This window comes from Vicugna pacos, chromosome 11, assembly GCF_048564905.1.
Source record: "Vicugna pacos chromosome 11, VicPac4, whole genome shotgun sequence".
NCBI lineage: Eukaryota > Metazoa > Chordata > Mammalia > Artiodactyla > Camelidae > Vicugna > Vicugna pacos.
Window position 1 is genome coordinate 70,744,472 of NC_132997.1, and position 12,018 is coordinate 70,756,489.

The window sequence follows — 12,018 nt, forward strand, 5'->3', positions numbered from 1 at the left end:
GCTCAGTACGCCGCGCCGCGCCGCCTCCCGGGAGCCGCCGAGCTGCCGCCGCTCCAGGTTTTGCCTGGAGCCTGACAGGGCGGAGACGACGGAGACGACGGGGACGCGGGGACGAACGGCGGCCAAGGCCGGAGCTAGCGGTTGGGACGTAGTCTCGCAGGGGAGCTGCGGGAACCCAGCCACAGGGCTTCCCCGGGCGGGAAGGGCCTGGCTAAGAAACACCGGGCGCTCGCGTGAGGGCGGCGATGTGTATCTGGCTCTGTGTAAGCCGGCGGTAGGGGACTCACGAACACCCTGAGGACGCAGGGGGCCATGTTTGCGGAGGCGCCCCCACTGGCTGTAGGCTCCGCCGTGCAGGTGTTGGAACAAAGTCCCCGGGCGAGGCGGCCTCCCAGAAAAAGGAGTCGGCTACCGGCGGCGACCCGCGGGCTCCCTCTAGAGCGCGGTGGAGAAGCGGACCGCGGGGTCGGGGACGCCGGAGTAGTTAGACCGAGGGTCCCTCAGAGAGAGGCCAGGACCCTGGGAGGAGTTTCCATCCTGGGAATCTAGCAGCCCTTCAAAGAGCAAGGTGGAGATGGGACAGGCCACAACAAAACAAGCCTTTCGGGCATTTACAAACCCAGAATAGAAACTACAACTCTGTGCTACTACTATAGTTTAAAACACACACACACACGCGCGCGCGCGCGCGCGCGCGCACACACACACACACACACAGTGTACTTCAGTCTCTATTTGTAAGACAAAACCTTTAGACCTTTTTCTCTGATGGCTTTCTGGCGTTCTGCATCGGAGAACTACTTAATAGTTGTTATGGATCTGACCTTCCGTTACACTGTTTTACAGGAGGCTTCAAAGAAGAGCGCAACTAGGGTTAGCAATTCCCTAGCTTAAGTGCTTTTAAGTTCCTGATGTGGCCGACCAAAATCTGCAAAGAAAAACAGTGCTCTGAATCCTATTATTGCTTCAAATGGGAATTAAGGCGGAGAATCTCTTAATCAGGTGGACGCTTCATCCTTCATACTTGGGGATCTTTTTTACCATTCAGTTGCAGCTAAAGGCAAACCCTAGAGATGAAAACCCTAGAGGTAGCAGAAAGGAGGAGGCACTGCTAATGCAATGTGAAGTCAAATTCCACCATGTTACATTCTAGCTCCAACCCATCTGTATATATAGTTTCCTGTGGCTGCCAAAATAAATTACCACAAACTTAGTGACTTGAAACAGCAGAAATTTATTTTCTCACAATCTGGAGGCCAGAAGTCCAAAATCAAAATGTTGGCAGGGCTGCACTCCCTACAGAAGGTCTTAGGAGAGAATGTGCTCTTTGAGCTTCTTGTAGATGCCAGCTTCCTTGGCTTGAGGTCACATCACTCCAATCTCTGCTGCCACCTTTACAGAGCCTTCTCCTCTGTATGTCTTTTTTTATTTTGTCTCTTCTAAGAACATTTGTCATTGGATTTACGGCACAATCAGGTAATCCAGGATGATCTCATCTCATCCCTAACTTAATTACACCTTCAGAGACACTTTTTCCAAATAATGTAAAACAGGCTCCTGGGATTAGGCAGTTACTGACCCTACCGTTCCAGCCTCCACCCCTGCCTTCCACCAACTCCAGTTCACACAGCTTTCACAGCTAATTGATGCTTCTAACTTGTCAGTGCTCTAGCAAATTTCCAGTCTTCTTGAGAAGGAACTTTTCAGTTCCATTCCACACATATCCCATTGGAAATGAGCACTCTCTCATCTGAGCTGCCACTCTTTAAAGGCACTTATTTGAATCTTAGCCTTCCATTTGTGTAAGAAGCAGTAGGTTAGGAATGGTGGCTTAGGCATTTTTGTATGTTACCTGGCAGCAAGCATAGTGCTTAGTTAATGCTTGTCAAATGCATGTTTGCTGAATCTTACTAAGCCTCTAGATGTAACTACCATTTATGGGAAGTACAGGAGACAAGCATGTTAAATCACACCATAAGACTACAACCAGCAAAATTTATAATTTTGGAACATTGCACAACAAATGACCCTATTTCTTTGACAAATAAGTTGCAAAATTAAAAAAGAGAGGAAGGAGAAGCCTATGGGTTAAAGGAGACTTAGAATTGACAAGCTATGACAAGCTGTTTATAAAATTTTATATGAAAATGCAAAGGTCAGGGAAGACCCAAGCCAATCTTGAAGGAGAATCTGGAACACCTACACTACCAAACATTAAGAGTTACTATTAATCTATAGTAATTGAGATAATATGTTATTGCACAAAGGCAGACAAATAGGCCATGGAAAACTAGTAGTAAGTACTAAAGTTGCACATATGCATACGTTATGACCCAGCAATTCCACTTCTAGCTATATACCCATCAGAAATGTGAAGATACATCAACGAAAATACATGCACTAGAATGTCCACAGAAGCACAATTAGTAATAGTCCCAAACTGGAAACAATCCAAATGCCATCAACAGTAAAATGCACAGAAAAAATAGCTTGGGGAATAGACACACAATGGAATACTACAGTGATTAAAATAAACATACAAAAATTATACTCAGCAATATGGATGAATCTCACAAACATGGTGAAAGAAGCCAGACCCAAAAAACTATATACTATATGAGTCTGTTTATATAAAGTTGAAAACCAGACAAAACTATAGTATTAGAAGTCAGGTTAGTGGTTACTCTGGGGTCAGCAGTCACTGAAAGAGAGAAGGAGGGACCTGTGGGGTGTGTTTTTCATGGGTGTGTTCAGTTCTTGACAATGAATTCAGCTGTACAATTATAATTTATTTACTTTTCTGTTTGCAATACTTCAATAAAATCTTCAAAAAGAGAGAATCTTCAAAAATGCAAAACAGAGAAGAGATATATTAACCAAATGAAATGTTTGGTTCTTTAAATCCTGATTTGAAGAAACTCATTGTGAGAAAGAAACATTTTATGAGACAATCAGAAAAAGTAAGAACACTGACTAGACACTTGATATTAGGTAATTACATTAATTTGTGGGGTTATATTAGTGGCTGTTCACAGCAGCTTCTTTTTTTCTATACAGCTCTTTGAGATATAGACTGAAATAATACGATGCCTGGTATTTGGTTCAGAATAATTGAGTGGAAGATGAGGGCAAAGGGAGAATACTGGTCATGAACTGATAATTATTGAAACTGGATAATGGATGCCTGGGGGATTTATAATACTATTCTCTTTGCTTTTGTACGTGTTTGAAATTTTCCATCATAAAAACTTTTATAATGTATATTAGTTTTAAGTAGTACTTTCATAGTACTATGGTAATAACAATGCCTAAAAGCAACATGAATTTCTTTAAATGTTTATAGACAACTGATATATTAATTACAAATTTGTTAAAAGTTTCCCTAAATGACTCATACTTGCTAGCCCTTAGTGGTAAGTTTGAGTTACTTTATGGGCAGTGCTTGAAATTTTAATGTTAAAATCTATAATTCATATTTTCCATAGTTAAGACTACTTTTGATTTATCCATTCAACAAATATGGGTCCAGATCTTGCTTTGGATGTTGAGGATACCTTACAGAAAAGAGCCACCAGGTTTCTGTTCATATGGGGTTTATACTATAGTGAGAGAGAGAAACAAGTAAATTACTACTTACATAAAGAATTATATAAAGTGATTAAAATAATATTAGGGTAAACAGGGTGTTTCCTGTTTGGGTCAGGTTCACCCAAATTAACAGTGCTGGGACTTTCCCTCCATCATCACTACTGCCCCTCTGGGTGGAGGGAGGTGGCAAAGATTCGCCATCTATATTAAGGGAGCTTATGCATGTCCTGGGCTGTTGACAATAGGAGGGTGCACATGGGACAATTTAGGTGGCAGTTCATCAGCAAAAGCTCAGGGTATAGGGTTCAGGGTTTGGGCTGCACAGGCTGCTACCGTTGGAGAGACAGCTTCTGTCATCCTTCTCATAGGCTAACTCTCCACCAGGTAATTATATATACTTGTTTGTTTTCTTCTTTTCTTTTTTATTTAAACAACCCCTAACCTCCATTAGCTTCTTCCTCCTTCATCCCTTTCTTTCCATCCAATGTCCCAGGCAGGAGTTTCTCAAGTAGAGTTTGAAAGTTGTGGAGGGGCAGTTATCTACTTCTCCCTGTGTCACTGCCTTGCTTAGGGTTCTTCTCAGGGCCTTCCCTTAAGAGCCTAGTTTCAAAGCTACAAATACTGAATATTGTTTTTTTTCTCTTTGCGTTCCTGCCATAAGACCCCTAATTGTCCTAGACACCCCCTATATCTAGGAAAAGGTAATGAGGTGTGGCAAATAAAGGAAAACATGGAGAGTAAAATTTCAACATCTTCTTTTGCTATGTGGAGAAAGAAATAAATGGGGTTTCGTAAGTGAGTTGTTGGTGGGGAACTAATTTAGATAGAGTGGTTGGGAAAGGACTCTGAGGAAGTGACATTTAAGTTGTGACCTGAAAGGTGACAGAGAGAGAATTATAAGAACAGGTAAGGGAAAGACTCCAAGCAGTGGAAACATCAATCCCAAAGGTTTGAGATAAGAGACAGTCTGCATGCATGTTCTGGAATTTGACAGAAAACCAGAGAACTGGAAACTCTTTCTTTTCCTTTCTTTCCCAACTAATTGGTGCTACTGAGATTCTACTTTTAGAACACTAATAATAGTAACCAAAATTTGGATTTGGGGAAACTCAGTTCTTAAGTATTTGGGGATTGTTTCCTTACAGGTTTATTAACAGTTTACGAACTGTGTTTTTTCCTTAGTTTATAAGCACAAGCAGATATACTTACTGTTTGTTTTCTTTGGCATCCATACCCACAGACTTACAGTAGTTGAACCTAACATGATTCTGGCAACCATGGAGAAAGATAGCTAAGTTGTTACCCCTCAACTATTCACTAAAGAATTGCATAGATGTTGCTCAAGTGCCTTAAAAGATCATATCCATAAAAATGTTTATGAAAATTTTTTAGAGCTTTGAAGAATGTTTAAGTTATGTTAAATGAAAATTCAAGATCTAAAACTACATATTTATGATTTCAATTATCAAAAATATAGAGACATTGGAAAGAAATACATCAAAATAATAATAGTAATCACTAGGTGGTAGAAATCTATTATATGTATATAGGAGTTTGAGAGAAAAAGAAGAGAAAAAAAAACAGTAGAAATGTTCAATGAATACTTCAAAACTATTTTCCAGAACTGACCTTGTGGTCACATTTAGTATCATTTAAATAAAATAATGTGGTATTTCTTACACCACAAGATCGTGGTTGCAAAATCATACCTGCTATGATAGTTATACTAGGGTAAAATTTAAGGACATAAAAATTATAGTAATCAGAATAAATTAATTACTATGGAAAATTAGATGTTGGTGAGCTGGTGATTTATCTAACACCCTAAGTTCTCCAGATTGCTAGTAACTTCCAACAAGTTCCACATAGAAAGTCCAAAATAGTAGCAAACACTTACCATCTTTCAGTTATTATTTAGAAAGGCCTAGCAACCTGCTTAGAAGGAAATATAGTGAGAACAAAACAGAAAATATAATTCTACACTTGGATAGCAGGATGTCTATTAAATATGCTTTTCTTTGTTGTGAAGGTAGAAATAAAGCTCTGTGAAGTGATGAGAAGCACTTTTTTTTCCAAAGGTTCTAAAGGTTCTCTTTACCACTGAACAATATTCAATTCTCTGAATGTATCACAGTTTATTTACCCATTCATTTACTGAAAGGACATCTTGGTAGCTTTCAAGTTTTGGCACTTATGAATAAGCTTCTATAAACATCCACGTGCAAGTTTTCATGTGGACATAAGTTTTCCACCTCTTTGAGTAGATCCAGTCATCCCTCAGTGCTCACGGGGATTGGTTCCAGGACAACCTCGTGGACTTCACAATCTGCAGATGTGCAAGTCCCTTACATAAAATGGTGTAGTATATAGTTGGCCCTCCATATCAGTGAGTTCCACATCCTTAGATTCAACCCACCATGGATCAAAAATCAATTTACATCCGTGATCCATTTCATTTTGTGAAGGGTGTAAGGTCTGTGTCTAGAGTCATTTTTTTTTTGCCAGAAGCAATTTTATGTTTAAAAATTAATCACTGCAGAGAGAAGATGCAGAAGTACTTCTGTCTCAAATAGCAAAAATCATACTGAAATTTTTTTTATTGAGATACAATTCATATAACATAACATTTGCCATTTAAAAGTATACATATCAGTGGTTTCTTTATACTCTCAAGGTTGTGCAACCATCACCACTAATTCCAAAATATTTTAATCACCCTAAAAAGAAACTCAATCAGCAATTAGCCCCACCCCCTGCAGGCCCTCATTCTCCAGACTCTGGTAACCACTAATCTACCTTCTGTCTGGATTTTCTTCTGAACATTTGATACAAATGGAATCATACACTATGTGGTCTTTTGTGTTAGGCTCCTTTCACTTAGCATAGTCTTTTCATGTGATAGCATGTATCAGTACTTTACTTTTTACTGTGGACTGGTAAATATTCCATTGCTTAGATGTGCTACATGTTAAAAAAAATTCATTCATCGGTTGATAGACATGTGGATGGTTTCCACTTTTTTTGCTGTTATGAATAGTATTGCAATTGAATGTTTGTGTACAATTTTTATGTGGACATTTGCTTTTATTTCTATTGAGTGTATACATAGGAATGGAATTCCTGGGTCATGTGGTAACTCTGTTTAAGCTTTTGAGGAACTGCAAGGCTGTTCTGCAAAATGGCTATACCATTTTCATTCCCACCAGCAGTACTTGAGGATTCCAGTTTCTTCACATCCTTACACTTATCATTCTCCTTTTTTTTTTTTTAACACAGCCGAACTAGTGGATGTGAGGTAGTATCTCTGCACTGAGATTTTAAAAGTATTTGTGGAAAAATTACTGATTGTAGACTAAATACTGATTGTGGAGCAACTATTGATTATTTTAATCAGTAAAAGTTTTTCAAGCCAAAAGTTCAGTTTTTTCTGAAGTGATTAATGAGAGTGTAATTAATGAATAATCACTATCTCCTACTCTAGCCATGTTTTATGACTTCCCACAAGTATCTAAGTCAAGTTATACAACCCAGACAATTATACAAATATTGGATGACTGTATTTCTGATGGATATAGAAAGGCTGTACAATAAAACCATTGACAGCTAGAGAATCCTGTATGACAGCACACAGAAAGAGAAATTTTCTACATTTAATGGAGAACAGAGTATCACTACATTTAATCTTATTTGGGATCTTTGCATTGACTTGTTTAATCCACTAACTGAAGCCCTTTAAAAAAGAAATCCATTAGAATATAAATTCAGGTTCCTCATCAGCACTAACTAAGACATTTAACATAACAGCAATAGAATGCATAAGGTATTTTTATGGTATCCTTCCTGTGGTAGGCTGAATAACATTCCCCCAAAAGATAGTCACATCCTAATCCTTTTAAATGTTACCTTATGAAACAAAAAAGGATTCTGCAGATGTTAAATTAAAGATCTTGGTGGGGGTGTTGTCCTGGATTACCAGGTGGGCCCTAAATGTAACCACACACATCCTTATAAGAGAGAGACAGGAGATGTGACACAGAAGAGAAAGCATGGGGGGTAAGTTGAAGTGATGTGCCACAAACCAAGTAATGCTAGCAGCCACCAGAAGGCCAGAAGGCACAAGAAATGGATTCTCCCCTAGAACCTCCAGAGGGAGCCTGGCCCTGCTGACACTTTGATTTTGACCTAGTGAAATTGACTTCAGACATCTGGCTTCCAGAACTGTTAAAGAATAAATTTCTGTTATTTTAAACCACCAAGCTTGCTATGATTTGTTATAGCAGTCATAGGAAACTAATATACCCCTCAAAAATAATCTGAAGTGAAAATACTTAGAATCTGGAATTCTATGTACAACCTACCTAGCAATCAAGAGTCAGTAGAATAAAAACATTTTCAGACAAGCAAGTTCTCAAGAAATTGATCTCCTCTGCACTCTTTCTCAGGAAGCTAAGGAGGATGTGCTCCACCTAAGTAAGGGAATAAACCAAGAAACATGCTCTTCAACCCGGGAACTTGGCAAAGGGAATTCCAAGGATGGAAAACCCTACGATAGTAGCTGGTATGGGCCTAGAGAGTACGCAGTTCAATTAGAAACAATTTGAAAAAGTTTCTTCTGTATAGCACAGGAAACTATGTTCAATATCTTGTAATAGCCTTTAATGAAAAAATAAATGAAAACAAGTATGTTACCGAGTTCAAACTTGTTCTGCTCGCCACACTCCGGGCCAGTAAATTGGGAGACAAGGTGTTGGGGCAAGGATTAGCGACTTCATTCGGAAGGTCGGCAGACGGAGAGGATGGCAGACTAATGTCTTGGAAAACCATCCTATTCCAGTCGGAATACAGGCTCCTTTCATACAGAAATACAGGGGAGGGGGTGTGGTTGGTTGTTGCAAACTTCTTGCCCCAGAAATTGTTTGTTCTCTGTCCGTGTGGGTCAGGCCATGGTGTCCCTGTAAACCTCCAACAAAACAAAGGTTATTCTCTTATTTTGCAACTTGCTGTCTCTACATAAGTGCAGAAGTGCTAACATCCTTAAAGGTCAGAGCCTTGAGAATAGGCTCTCTTGTATATTTCAGGCTAAAGGCAATATGGTTTTACAAAAGGTGCAGAGCTAGCAAAACTAAGCCTAGAAAACAGGGCATAGTGGTTAAAACTAAAGGAACAGATCTAATATAGAGTCAGATTTGTTCTCTATCACAAATATACATATGTATATGCATGACAGGAACATTGTGCTGTACACCAGAAAGTGACACATTATCATTGACTCTACTTCAATAATAATAAAAAAAAGAAACAACTTGAGACTGATAGATTTCTGATGTGATTGAATTGGTAGAAAATTTGACTGAGAGGCTATAGGAAAAATTAGGGAAATAAGGAAAACTAGTGAAACAAAATTGGGCAGTTATTAACTTTAGGATAGACAAAACGTAAAGGGAACATAATCTCACTAGATTGAAATACTTAGCTATGAATAGGCATATAGCCTAAATACAAGTCTTTGATTTGGCAAAAATTGTAATACTGGGTGTATGGGGAAGGGAAAGCAGAGGGGAGGGTTAAATTGGAGAACTAAATCCTCATCTTCCATCAGAGGAAATCAATAAATAAAGTCTAAAATTGGTTAATCAAAAGGTAACAGTATATACCAATTCTTTACAAAAATGTAAATGTGTAAATGCTAGAAAAAATAGCCAAAGTAAGTTGAAATACAAGTAGTTATTTCTGGAGTGAAGGTCTGGAAGGATTGGGGTGAAATAAGGCAAGGAAATACCCTTTTTTTGGTTGTTGTTATAAGCCCTTTGGAACTATTTAACTATTTAAGTGATGTCCATGTTTTACCTTAAGAAAAATAAAATTCAATTAAAAATAATTGGGGGTGGGGTTGGGTGTAGCTCAGTGATAGAGCACATGCTTATTATGCATGAGGTCCTCGGCTCAATTCCCAGTACCTCTGCCAAAAAAAAAAAATTTTTTTTTTATTTATAGAAGAAATATACACACTCTTAAGAGAGAAAATGCCAGGTCAAACACATGGCCAATGATACTGCATTGGTAGAATTTAGGTTAACTATTCTTAAAGTATTAAAAATAATTTCTAAACAGGGTAGACTTTCAAGAGAGAAGTGTTGATTAGCTTGAGTCATCTGAGCTCTATAGAGGCAGTGTTAAAGAACATGTCAGTGACAGCCGCTTGCTTACTATGACAAAACTCTTACCAATGTCCACAAGACCCTGGCCATCTCTATTAGATTTAGTCTTGAGGGCAAGAACTACAATCTAGCCTATTTCTATACTCCTTGGCCCATAATAAGCAACTCAATAAAAGTATGATGAAAATGGGGTGCAGGTACACTGAGAACAAGAAAAAATTGGGTGAGGGAGATAGCAGTTACCAACTTGGGATTTGGAATTAGAAAGAATTGAGTTCCTTCTCTGTTATTTGTTAGCTGTATGACTACAGAAAATATATTAACTTGGCCTGTTTATTCATAAAACAGTGAGAAATACTAGTTTATACTTCAAAGAGTTGTTCTGAAGATTAAATGAGATGGTGCATGTGAAGACTTTTAAAGAATCTGGCCTTTTACAGAGTTACATGGTATCCCTAGATGAATGGTAACTATAACTATTACCGAATGGATACTCTTGAATTTCTGGCATCAACCCAAATGACTGCTAATGTAAATATTGTTGAGATATTTACTCATGAGAAAGAAAAGGAAAAGAAATTAACTTTTTTTTGCCTATTATGTGTCAGGTACTTTATACATGTTATTATTTTAATCTTCATAATAATAGTAATCATTATTATCTCCATTTTACAGATAAGAAGACCAAGGTTGAAACAGGTTAAATAATTTCATTCAAGTACTCAAATATTTACTTAGTGACTACTTTGTGTAAGGCTCTGTTCAAGATACTGGGAAAACAACATTGAACAAAACAATCACAGTCCCTGATGAACTTACGTTCTAGCAAGGTAGATAGATAACACACTGACAATGCAATTGTAGGTTGTAGTAAGTGTTATGAAGGAAATAAATAGGGTCTTGAGACAGAAAATTATAGGAGGAATATGCTTTAGATAGGATGGCCAAGAAAGTCCTTTTTAAAGAGAAAGTTGAGCTGAGATCTGAAGGATGAGAATGAGTAAGCCATGCAAAGAGCCAAGCTAGAGAGTTGTAGGGAGATTGTACAGCAAACACAAAGGGCTGGCTGCAGGAAAGAGCTTAGAAGCTCTGGGGCAAGGTAGTCAGCTGTGTGGATAGTGGCTGGAGTTGTTTCTGTAGGTCAAGGCATTTACAGTGTTGGGGCCTAAAATAGGGTAACCCCCAAATGTGCCTCAAGGGCATATTAATTATTATGAGTTAAAGTTACATAAGAAATGCCCAATGCCAGAGGGACACTTTGACCCTCCTGACTCCCTGAGAGCAGGAAATAAATCACTCATGTGAAAGGTGCATGCTCTGCAACTGGAGGTAAAAGGACATTCTTATGGACAGAGATATGGAATTCAGGGAAGAAGCCTATATAAACAATCCTCGTTTCTTCTTTAATTTGCTTCCCTAAGACTAAACTCTGTTTAGATTCTTTACTAATTGAGTACCCCCAAACTAAGTTTCTTTGTCCCATCAACTTTTCACAAGTTTATTGTTTGTCTAAAAATTATAAAAGCTGCCTTCTTTGGTCACTTCCTAAGTACCATTTCTACGAGACCTCCTTGTACTTGAATTAAAATTAGCCCCCCCCCTTAATAATCTGTCTTGTGTCAATTTTATTACTGTCCAGCAACACGAACTCAACTTGGGTAAAGGGAGAAAAATCTCCCCTTACTGACAAGAGCCTTACAGGACTCTGTAAAGAGTATGGATTTTATTCTAAGTACAATGAGAAGCTAATGTAAGGTTTAAAAATTAGGGGAAGGGCATGATCTGTTTCATCTTTTAAATGAACCTTCCCTTTGCTGAGTGAATGCAGTGCAAGAAGGGAAAAGAGCAGAAGTAAGGAGACCTGTTAAGGAGGTTTGTTAATGGTAGTTATCCAGGGAAGAGATAAAAGAGACTTGGACTTAAAAGAGTGCTGGGCAGGGGTGATAAAAGTAAAAGGACTGCATTGGACACGGAGGGCAAAGGAATCAAAGGTCTGGTTAGTACCACGTGCCTAAATGCTAAAGATCAGAGTGAAGCTAAGCGGGGTACAGTTTCGTTTTGCATAGGTCCATTGTGAGATGCTGGTGAGCCATCTAAGAGGAGATATCAGTAGGCCCCTGGCTATGCAGAATGGAAATGACTATCCATCTAAGCTGTAGTTATAGGCGTTTCCTTGGAGGAGCGTAGGAGAGTAGTAAGCGGGGGAACGCTAAAGAGGCTTGAGAGCTTTCCACTCCAACTGGCCATCACTTAGGAAACTAAAACGACATCC